Genomic DNA, 12,766 nt, shown 5'->3' with positions numbered 1-12,766 from the left:
CTAACTACCTGTTTAACCTGTATTCCAGATATACATGAGTCTTCTAGTTGGTGTACAGCCATAATCTCACTCTTAGATTGATTCACAGAGAGACCTGAGGCATCAGAGAATAATTTGAGTGCCTCCAGAATCACAGGGACCTGATCTTTGTTTTTCAAAAATAAACAAGTGTCATCAGCAAGTTGACTTATAGTTAAAGTGAAACCTCCTATCTCAATACCTCTAACTTGGGAGCAATGCAGAGTGTAAAGATTTAATGTTTCAGCTGCTAATAAAAATAAAAACGGGGAAATAGACAGGGATGCCCTAACGCCTCTTTGGATAACAAAACGAGAAGATGTACCGCTGGATAAAGAAACACTACTTGAAATATTATTATAGAATGTGTGCATCATATTTGTAAAGGTTGGGCCAAAACCAAAGTGACTAAGGGCCTGATACATTAAATTGTGCTCAACAGTATCGAAAGCCTTACAAAAATCTAAAAACAAAATAAGAGCTTCCTCGTTTACTAAATCTGAGTAATCTAAAATGTCTAACACCAATCTAATGTTATTTGAAATACTTCTTCCCTTCATAAATCCAGACTGTGTCACAGATGTGATTTCCTCCAAACAAGGTTTTAATCTGTTGGCAAATAGAGACGCTATTAATTTGTAATCCGAGTTAAGGAGTGTGATTGGGCGCCAGTTGTCTAAGTGCAAAATGTCTTTATTAGGTTTTGGAATTAGTGTAATTACTCCCTGTTTCATAGATTCTGTAAGTTCCCCATTTGCTGCACACTCATTGAACACATTCAAAATAAACTCTCTAATATCTTCCCAAAAAACTCTGTAAAACTCAAAAGGTAAACCATCGGGTCCTGGGCTTTTGTTAAAAGGTGTTTTTTTAATGATATCGTCTAATTCTTTCAATGACATTTCCTCCTCACAAAGGTTTTTACTATCTATACTTATACAAGGGGTGAAAGGTTGTATCTTGTTAAAAAATATATTGCTTGAATCAGGGTTAAATGATGATGTATATAGTTTTTGGTAAAAGTCTGAATCAAATTTTGAGATTATTTTGTCATCTGATATAATAGTGTCATCAATATATAAAGAGGAAATTTTTTTAAGTTCGGCTCGTTTTTTTTCCAAATTGAAAAAGTATGCAGAGTTTTTTTCTCCAGCTTAGAAGAAGAATACTTACGATGGTCAAAAGTATACTAATGAACGAGAAACAATGAAGAATGAACTTAGAAAGGTGGGAGTGGTTGATCTTAAGCTTAAAAATATATTTAATTATGGATTAGAGAGTTTATTTTTGTATCTCAAGAGAACAGAGCTGATTAAGAGAATTTAGTTTTTTATTATTATTATTATTATTATTATTATTATTTTGAAATGGGTAAACTCTGGTTCACACTCCAATACAGTAGGTGGCGATAATGCACCTTAACGTTGGTGCCACCCGCCATAAAAAGAAAGAAGAAGAAGAAATACTTATGATCGAAAGCAAAAGTAAAACCCCATGGATGAGAAGACGCCATTTCAGAAACTTCCACAGATGTTACTTCATGGTAAGTTTTTACTTTAATCGCATGTGCGTCGTCAGATCTGTGTAGCATGAGGCTGAATCCAGCTTCTTATTCGCAGCTTCTAGGCCCCATTTACATTACATGGTTCAAGTGACCCAATTCCGATGTGGCAGAGATCGGATATGAGCTACGGCCGTGTCCCTTTCCACTCCTAGGCATTTAAACCAGGGACTGTAACATAATTGGGGGCTCGTCTTTTTTTTAAAGAATAAGTTAAAATGAAATTATATGATTGGTAACCTAGTCTCTCTGATTTTTAAAAAAAAATCTGAGCTGAGTTGCATTGGTTTAACTGCGAGCTGCCGCGCTTTGCACTTGTACCAAAAAGCTCTATTTATTATATTACATATGATAAAAACATTTTATTGCGTTAAATAGGATTCTTGATGTTATTTTTCGCCACTTTCTTTGTTCACTATTCTCGCTTTATTTATTTATTTATTTATTTTGAATGAGCGAAACGGTAGTGACGTAGTTGCAAAAAGGGATTTTCCGGTATTGTGCCATGTGGAATTCCCCGCGTAACTTTGTGGCGTGTTAAGCGAAAGCGTGCAGTGAATTTGTTACGACGGAGGCAGATTTTGATGTTAATAAATGCATTCGTTTATTTTCTGAGAGGGATGTTGATAAATATTTTGTGCTATTTGAGCGGGTAGCAACGACCTTAAAATGGCCTATAGACATTTGGCCTCTCCTTCTGCAGTGTGTGTTTACGGGCAAAGCCCAGGAGGCGTATGCTTCTCTCTCACCTGAGGTAAGTTTAAATTATGATCAGGTGAAGTCTGCAGTTCTAAGGTCTTATGAGTTGGTTCCTAAGGCTTATAGGCAGAAATTTCGTCGCTATAAGAAAGCCGAGGGCCAAAGTTATGTTGAGTTTGGTCGTGAGAAAATAGCACTGTTTGATCGTTGGTGTTCTGCACAAGACGTAAAGAACTTTGAACAGCTTCGCGATCTAATTCTTATGGAATAATTTAAAAATTGTTTACCAGACAAAATAGCAACATACTTAAATGAACAAAAAGTCACTAATGTGTCTGCTGCTGCGATACTAGCTGATGAATATGTTCTGATCCACAGAGAGAGCTTTCTCTGTCGCAGCGTGGTTCTGTTACGCACACTTATTCTAGTGAGCATGTTAATTCTAAAGACAGTGCAGCTAAGGCGAGGCCTGTGTGCGCTTAATGTAAAAAGCGTGGCCATTTGATCAACAACTGTTTTTTGTTAAATAAATAAAAACCTAAAACTGTTGCATTGGCCAAAACGCCTTCAGGCCCGCATTTTTCTGAATCTGAAATCGTGGACTTGGACATTTATTCCCCTTTCATTATGAAGGGCACGGTCTCACTGCCTGATAGCTGCATAAAAGTCCCAGTAACAATTTTACGCAATACTTTACGCAATACTGCTTCTAGATCTATTATTCTTCAAAGTGTGTTGCCTCTCTCAAATGACACCTCCTTAAATTGTAGTGAGCTGGTGCAGGGCTTTGGAATGCTGGCTGCCGGTTTGTTATAGAATTGATTTTAAAATCTTGCTTTTTGTTTTTAAAGTCCTAAATGGATCAGCCCCAAAATATCTCTCTGAACTGTTGAAAATAAATAACTCTGCTAGATCATTAAGGTCATCTAATCAAAGATTTCTGATGGTTCCGAGATTTAGACTTAAGATGAGGGGTGACCGTGCTTTTTCTATTATTGGTCCAAAATTGTGGAATAGTCTTCCTCTATCTTTAAGACTAGTATCCACAGAGTCTGAATTTAAATCTAAGCTGAAAACCTACCTTTTCTCTCAGGCTTACAACTGTATTTGATTTTTAACATTGATTTTTAAAGATTTCAAATTAGTGTTTCTGATGAAAACTCCCTTTATTATTGCATTATTATATTTATTTATTTATCCTCTTGTACAGACAATGGCCAATTGCTGTTGTAATTATTGTGCTATATAAATAAAAGTTTGATTGATTGATTGATTTGGAATGAAGTTTGTTAATTTACCTGTGCACTCCATTCATCTTGACTCTGATCTGGTATCTGGTCCAGTTGCAGTGGCCACAAGCACTGCTTTTCCCATTAAAGGAGTAGATTTCCTTTTAGGAAATGATTTGGCTGGGGGTAAAATTCTAGTAAATCCTGAAGTTACTGCTGTACCCCTTGTCTCTGAAGGCCCTGATGAATTGCAGAAGAAATATCCTACAGTGTTTCCCGTTTGTGCTGTTACACATGCTATGGCTAAAGCTAATGTTTTGGAGTGCGATGGTTTAGAGGGTAGCTTTATGATAGATCCTGACATAGAGTCGAAGTTATCCCCAGACAGTAACTCTATCACGTATTCTTCAAGTGTTGCCTTTGAACCCACAACGTCTGAAGGTGGCGTGCATAGTTCACCTAATGTTCAGTTAGAGGCACAGAAGCCGCTGGAGAGCTTTGGTGGTGGACACATGTCCCGGGAGCATCTAATTTCTGAGCAAAAGCGTGATCCATCACTCACCTCTTTATTTGAATTAGTCATTTCTGAGGATGAGCTGGTGGACATGGCTTCTGGCTATATCCTTAAAAATGATGTCCTGTTGCGTAAGTGGACACCAGCTTATGCTTCTACACAGGATGACTGGAGCGTTGTCACACAGATTGTTGTGCCAAACAAGTTTTGAGGTGAAATACTTAGCTTGGCACACAATGGTTCTTTAGCTGGTCATTTAGGTGTTAATAATAATAACCGCATCTTGGGCCAGTTTTTTTGGCCAGCCACAGCCGCCTTCGCAGCCATATCACCTCGTCTTTATTTTATTCTTACTTAGTTTGTATCTTTTGTTGGAGCAGGGAGTCCCAGTTTGACTTTATTAGTTGACTTATTTTTCTCCCTTCTGTTGCTGGGCTCCCTGTCTCTTGTTTCTGGTTACTTTTGTGAGTAATTTGTGTTAAAATAAATCATTTATTTGGAAAACTCTAGCCGTTGTCCATCTGTTATGTTATGTGTCCCTTTTCACTCCTAGGCATTTATACCAGGGACTGTAACAGCTGGCATATGCAAATATTGGGGGCGTACATATTAATGATCCCCACTGTTGCATCACAGTCGGTGTTATGTTGAGATTCACCTGTTCTTCAGAGGTCTCTTGCACAAATCAAATTTGCATAATAATGAGGAAACGGTGGTGTTTGAGACTCGCTGTATGTCATTCCCATGTGCAGAACTCTAATTATTGAACTATGCCAAGGTAAATTCAATTTTCAATTCTAGGGCACCTTTAAAAAAAGCATGAAAATTAGAAAAACTGCAGTCCCTAAGTTGAGCGTGAATAAGAAGCTGAAAAAGAGGAACCGTCGCGTCTTTTAAGGTGGACCGGATAGCGTCAATAAGAAGCTGCGAATAAGAAGCTGGATTCAGCCTGTAGCTTTGATCATTGGTTGATTTGGTTTTGTTTGAAAAACAGAATAGCCACTATACACACACCTTCATTTCATTTAAGAAATACAGCTTTATTTATGTAAATTCAGACATATTAAATGAGTGTTCAGGATCTGGTCCGTGTACCTTCGGATAATTTTTTTTTTTTTTTTTCAACCCTTCTCATGAACATGAATAAACATATATATTCATATTTTTATTTTGTTTTTCATCACACTTTGTTCTAATCTGCCAAATGGAAAAACAATAAAATCAAAATGCATAAACAGCTTCTCTACATGTGGGCGGGAATAAAACACACCTTTCAGCTGATTGGTCAACCAAACATTATACCGTGCTGTCATCAGTTCTTCCACAGTTCAGCGCAGCAGAATAATAGTCCTCCACTGCTATGGATTCTTAACCATTTATTGCAACTGCATTTAATCTCTTTCTCATCAAACAGCCAGACTAACTATTCATCCACATTCTTCACAACTTCCCATTCTTTTCTCCTCTTATCGCTAGTAAAGCAGTAAAGATTTACTTCTCTTCTCTTGTGGCTCATCGACTTAAAATTGGCATTGTATATAATATTAGTTGTGTTGTGGTAAAAATAGCAATAGGACAGTGTCAGTCGCTCACCGAGAGGAACCATTTGACGTCACCGACATAGAACACAAACAAAATGACGCCGCCCATTGTTCAAATATGTTATGGATTTTTTTTAAATAACGTAAATCTTTCATGGGTTTTCTACTACATATTTCAGTAAGAGACATCATTTATGTTAAGCCATACAAGTCTTGACACCAGGGGTTCCTTTAAGAACTATAACATTTGTAAATATTTAACATCTAATATATGTAAGACTTTATTATAGAATTATATAATATTTATCTTTAATAAAATTTATCTTTTAAAATTAACATTTTACTTCAATTAAAATTCACTGGAACTAAACATATTTAAAGAGAAGAAAGCTTTGTCCTTAATTCATGGGATCCAGGCTTTAAAGCGGTTTTATTAAATTATTTATTTGTAGTCACCCTAATGAAATTTACTATAGTTTTTGCAAAGAAGAGTTTAACTGTAGACTAGTATTAGTAAGACAGTTGTCATAAGTAAAACCATGCCTCTCATTACCATGGTTATATGGATTTTAAAATTAGTAAGTTATAAAAAACTATGGAATTTGTAATATAAATACCCTAAAATGAAGAAACTACAAAAACAACCTCTATAAATGTGGTTTATATTCCCTAATATTTAATATAATTACAGTAACATTTATGATAAATGCATTTCTGTCAAAACACTATATTGGTACAGTGTTAATAATTGAAAGTTAAATTACTATAGTGCTGGTTTGACAAGCTTGAAATTATGTATTGGCATTTTTCTCGTCATGCAGTTTACATGTTTGAGGCTGTTTTCAGCTAGCTTCACTACAGAACCTTTAATGTTCTCATTTCACACGACTGTATAACATATAATTCTGTGTCAGATCTGAATGGATCAAGCGACTTGTGCTGTTTATCACTTTACAGCATGGCAGAAGTGTTCGTTAGCACTGCGCGGGTGATTGATCCCACTCTGCATGCAACTGGTAGCGCCGCTTCACACTTTTGGAGTATTTGCTTTTTGGAGTTTCACGTGCACTGTCATTTAAAAACGGCACCTAATATGAGTAGGTCTCCCTGGCCCTGGCATCAGTCCACTACTCAACAGCTCGTCATCTGATATCCTCCTGGTTTTTCTCCTTTTTCACATTGGAGATGGAAAGAACTGAGGGAGATGCCATCCTGTTTCAGCTGCAGATGTTGCTCTAGTTACATTTATCATGTTTCTGAAAGGTGAAATATTTCTACAACTTCAAACTTCAGATGTGTAATATTTATCTCACTAGACTTTTAAAGTATTGTACTGTGTGTTGATTCTTGGGCCCTTCATGTTTTTGTATGTTTCAGTTTGTAATGAATGTTTAAATGAACTCAAAAGAATCCCTACCGTGAGTGACGGTGTTTAGCAGTGCATATGCCATGCTTTTCTGTGTTGTTGGAACTTGGGCGAAATAGTGAGTTGTGCACACCAAAAGTGAATTTAATTATTTGCGTGAGAAGATTACATACAAAGTCAATGCAAAAACATGAATAGATGCGCATACGCACCGGGCAAATTGAATGAAGTGGACCGGGCGACGCAATTGCAGTGAACGTTCAATATTCGTCCCAATCGCGTCCACGCAAGTTAAATTTCAGTTTGATCAGGATATTCGCATGACACGTTGTCGCGAAAGCCAATCAGTGAAGAGTTTGACATGTCCGGTTTGACATAGTAGATGGATACACATACCGGCGTGATGAATACGATCCTCAACTGGATGGAACTGAAATACCTTGATTGTTGTTCGCCAGAGGAGAACTGGCCCCCCGAGGTTTTTTCCTCCATTTTAACACCTATTTGCCACCTGTCTGCCACCTGTTGGAGTTTGGGTTCCTTGCCGCTGTCGCCTTTGGCTTGCTTAGTTGGGGACACTTGACATTTGACATTCGATATTCAACAGTAGGGCTGGACGATTATGGCCTAAAATCAAAACCTTGATTAATTGAATATTTTACCTCGATTACGATTAATAAATGATTATTTTGTTTCTGTTTTTTTGGTTTTTGCCTTTTTTGCCATACTCCACTGACAAGGTTTGTAGGCTACTGTAAATATGATTGACTATTAAAGGTGGGATATATTTTCCTATTGAAAGAGTGATCTGACATCATAGCTCACTATCAGCAGTTATTTTATCTATGGTTCGTAACATTTCTTACAGATTTCTTCTCGTTGTAACTCAGATAAAGATAAATTAGTACAGTACCAGTACGAGTGATTGCGTTTGTGAATTAGTCATACTGTCTCTATTAATTGTGAAGCTGTGGGTTGTAAATAGCTCCTTCAAAAGTAGAAAAATATATGCTATAATAAGTTGAGTTTCTAAGCTACTTCAGTGATAAATCACAGGACAGCGCTGACAACTAGTTTCTGCCTTCCTCTCTGTGCGCGCAATCTTCACGTTTTGCGCAGCTGCTGTTTGTATGAGTGTACATGCCACAGTGCAGCTGTGCGAGCGCGGTAGCTCGATATAATTATACACATCTGGTCGTTTAATCGCTTGAATGTCTAAACTGGCAAACCGTAATACACATACAACTGACAAAGTTTAGTGAAGACGCAAGACTCACCGCTCATGCGCCATCACTGTGTGTTGAACCAGCTTTCACCTCAGTGTTGCTTTGTTGACGGGGCGGAGTCACATGGCTACACGCGGTATGTTTTTTTTTTTAAGGGGGAAGTATTAACATGATTAAAAAAACGAAATAACCGACATGGGAAAATTACGTCGGTTAGAGGTTCTGAATTTCGGTTTTGATTACTTTGCGATTAATTGTCCAGCCCTACTCAACAGGGGCAGTTTTATATTAAAACTGCCCCTGACCTGAGACAGATGGACAGGCACTTCACAGCTGAGACAGATCACCTGTACTTGGTGTCCATCTGGGAAATCCTGGCAGTGATGTCACTTTAAACAGTCAGTGGGGAAACATCCGTCGCTGAAGTATCATCCATGATTAAGCAACACGTGTTCATTATGGAAATGTGGACAAGCACAAGCTACTGCAAGCTGAACTCATCTTAAACCCATCTCCTTACTCTTCTCTCCTACAGTTTCACTAGTAAAGGAACAGGACTCGTGTTGGCCTGACCCATCATACACTTTGTTTGCCTAAATCAGCTGAACTTTTAGGACTGTGATTGAAGTGTAGAGGTAATTATTATTATTATCATTTTTCTCAGTGCAATTCTCTTCTAAGCACCATATGAAGGTAATAAGGAAATAATGGATGTATGTTATCATTAGTTTTCTGTTTCTCCATATACAGGCCTTGTATCAGTTTCTCATGATGGAGAATAAAGGGAGCAGTGAGAGAGCAGCATCTCGAAGACCCAAACATCATCATGTTACCTCTGACCCCAGGTGAGACTTTATCAGTATTACAGACAACAGACTGACTCATAATCAATGAAACAGCAGGCAGAACTGAAGGAAGTACCCTTTCTGGTAACACATTTTTTTTTAAGAGTCCAGAATAATGCATTAATTAAGCATCAATTAATGATTAACTTGTTCACAATTATGCATTAGTTAAGCATAAATAAACTAGTAATTAATGATTTACTTGTTCACAATTATTCATTAGTTAAGCATGGAGACAATAGTAATTAATGATTAACTTAACATATAGTAGGGCATATTAGCCATTATTTACAAATTATTAAACATTTAAAAGATACACATTTATGCTATAAACAAAAATAACCTAGTAATTAATGATTAACTGAATGTACAGTAGTGCTGCAATGACACGTCGCGTCGACGCGTCACATTGTTTACATTCATGGCGGCTTCTGCTCCTGGGAATGGAGAAAGTTCTATTCTATCACAAAAACCTAGACCACGATTATCAAAAGTATGGGAATACTTTAAACAGAGGCCAAATAAAATGGTCCTTTGTTCCCTTTGCAAAACCGAGATGGCGTACCGCGGCAGCACAACTGCGATGCACGAGCACTAGGGGTGTGACGCGAGATTAAAATGTGACGAGATTTCTCGTCGAGGTGAAAAGTAGTCTCGTGATATTGCCATGACAGAGTGTTAGGATGATTAGGAAATAATATACCACCGCTACGTTTACATTACGCCTCCACTGTCGTTTTGCTTTGTATTTAAATAAAAAACATTTAATTCAGTTGGATAACGGTCGCCGCCGCTCCATATTTACAGAGTACGCACCATCGTGAAAGTGAAAGTAAACGCGTGGGCACATTCAAACGAGATTTCTGATGAATACAGATATCTCTCAGTATGAAAGCTATCTTAGGCTGGGCAGTGTAGTTGTAACAATCTCTTAGCTCTGTATCAAAGAAAAAATTGGTCTTATTTGCACTTTGAATATTGAGAGAGTGCGATTATGGTTGCACTTATTGTAAAGTGTTACCATAAAAATGAATAACAGTTTTTTTTTTTTTAACAGTTATTAAACACAAACAATAAGGTTTCATTTGTTAACATTAGTTTATGCACTGTGAACTATCATTAACTAACAATGAATGACTATTTTTATTAACTAACATAAACAAAGATTAATAAATACTGTAGCAAATATATTGCTCATTGTTAGTTGATGTTGGTTAATACATTAATGTTAATAAATGAGACCTTATTGTAAAGTGTTACCATTTTTATTTATACTGTTTTTATTTCTATGGTCAGTTTGTGGAAAGGAGTTCAGTTAGGAGGTCAAAAGTTGTAGAAGCTCATAAATCACATGAGAAGTCAGTCAGTTGAAAAAAAAAAATTAATAAAAAAAAGTTGAAATATTATATTAGAAGTAGTACTTATAATTTTTTGTAAAGTTATCCAAAGGATTCATTAGCTAATCAAAAAAAGAACACTAAATTAATTTAAAAAATTTAATAAAAATAATCGTTAGATTAGTCGACTAATCGAAAAAATAATCGTTAGATTAGTTGACAGAAAAAATAATCGTTAGTTGCAGCTCTAATGTACAGTAAACGCCTTTTAATCATTATCTACAACTTAACCCTCTGGGGCCCTGGAGAAGTTTTGACATGCCCTGACATTTGTGCTTTTTTCAGTTGTTCATAAACATATTAATGACAAAAGTGTCATTACACTGTATTCAGCACAAACTAGGCTACCATAATATGTGAGAAACATGTATGTACATGTTTGTGTTTTTGAAGGAATAACGTTTATGCGTGGTTATTGAAAAAACAAAAAACGTAAGTCACTGAAATAAGGCCAAAAAACAAATATATAATCTGTGTTCACATGACTTCTGGGTATTGAAGGTTGTAGACTAGAGTTTTTGCTTCAGAATGATGTAAAAATTATCCTCCCTACTTAGATTTTGTAAGACACTTTTTGTCAAGAAACACAGTATGCGTGGAGGCATGAATCATCATGAATAATGCTGTGATTCACACCTGAGAAGACAAAAGATCCCCATAATAATGACCCACATAATGAGATGCATAATGAGGCCTTTCAATCAGGTAGGCAATGTGAAAAAACCCTCTGTGATCATGCTGATAACAGGATTAATGTCCTTGACAAAAAAAAACATGATTTTCGTGATCTCATGCATGCACCTATTATTGCACATTACAGTACTAGTCAAAAGATTGAACGGATTGCCATTATAATGTTTTTAAAAGAAGTCTCAAGTCTCTAACCAAATAATTGTTTTCTATTTTAATATACTTTAAATATAATGTATTTCTGTGATGCAAAGTGTCTGAACATTCCTACCTCTGGCATTTCATATAGGCTACTATATTTATTATATTATATAGCCTAAATGTTAATGTGCAGTTGACAAACTATACATCATTAAAAAGATCTAAGACTCAAGCTTCACATTTTGACTTCTGTTTTACTCTTAAAATCTTATATTGACCATAATATCTTAATATGCTTAAAAGCATGTACATTTGGAGAAATATTGAGATATTCTCATATGTTTGTCAAAATATACAGAGGAGTAATATTTGAAGAATGCATTTCTGCAGAATGCAATATATCCGCTCAACCAAATCGCAGCGCACTATTCCACGCACTCTAAGCAGTAATGGTGCCGCTCTGAATACAGACGGCTTCCTAGTTTTCCTTATCTACCTTGTACTTTGTGATCAACAAAAACAGAAAATTGAATACTTTTGACGGCATTGATGAACCTGTGGTGATTTCTGCGGTGGGGAAGAAATGCAAGTCATCGAAATGTAATCATTTACGTGAGGAGATTAAGAAGATGAGGCGCTCGAGTCGGAGGAGGAAAAATGCTGGTGGCTGTTGCTTGTTCCACGATAGCATCAAACTTCTGTTGCAGTCCACAAAACTGAATCATGGAGTTTTTAAAAGCTGTTTTTAATACTAATTGTGGCAAGGGGGGCGTGGTTCAGCGGAGTTTGCAGCGGGAGAGAGCGTCAGGAGACGCGCGCTGAAATGAGTGGGTCTCTTGTTTCAGTAATTGGCGTGGAGAGTATTTAACGCCAGGAGAAACAGGAGCATGTGAGAGAGAGAAGGACTACTGACTGCTACGCTCCGTGGATTTCTGTTGTGTTTTGTTTGGAGTGAATTCGTGTTATTTTGTGACCATTTTGTGCCTGTCTGCACACCTGTTTATTTGAATAAAAGCAGTCAGTAGTCAAAGCCGACCCTGTCATCTTCCTTCCTATCCTACGAACTCTGTTACACTGGTGCCGAAACCCGGGAAGGAAGATGGATGCTGCCGCCATGCCAGAGCCCTCCCGTGCACCATTTGCGGATCTGATTACATCCCTCGCGGTCATGCAACATGATCAGCATCAGGCTCTGCTGGACTTGCGCCTGGACCAAGAAAAATAGTTCCAGGCCGTTCTACAAGCCCAGCAGGAAGACCGCGAGAGGTTCTGGAGCTGGATGGACCAGGAGGTTCGGCCGGAAGTTACGGTCCAACAAGCTATTCCCGTCCACCTCCCTCTTCACAAAATGGGGCCTGAGGATGACCCGGAGACATTCCTGGATTTATTAAAAAAATCGGCCGAGTTGTATGGCTGGCCGCGGGACCAGTGGCCGATGCGCCTGGTCCCGCTGCTCTCCGGGGAGTCCCAAGTAGCGGCACAGCAGCTTCCGGTGCAGAACCTCCTGGTTTTTGACGACCTGAAGAGGGCCATCATCCA

General features: G+C 37.5%; 1 pseudogene; it reads left to right on the top strand.

Annotated features, from left to right (window-relative positions):
- Positions 1-1,424: 1,424 nt before the first annotated feature.
- The window catches only part of LOC125250791, a 79,305-nt pseudogene continuing 67,963 nt past the window's right edge, over positions 1,425-12,766 (top strand).

The sequence above is a fragment of the Megalobrama amblycephala genome, linkage group LG17 (genome assembly GCF_018812025.1).
Source record: "Megalobrama amblycephala isolate DHTTF-2021 linkage group LG17, ASM1881202v1, whole genome shotgun sequence".
NCBI classification, from domain to species: Eukaryota; Metazoa; Chordata; class Actinopteri; order Cypriniformes; family Xenocyprididae; genus Megalobrama; species Megalobrama amblycephala.
Note: the sequence above shows the minus strand (reverse complement) of the source record. Positions and strands in the feature narration are given on the sequence as shown.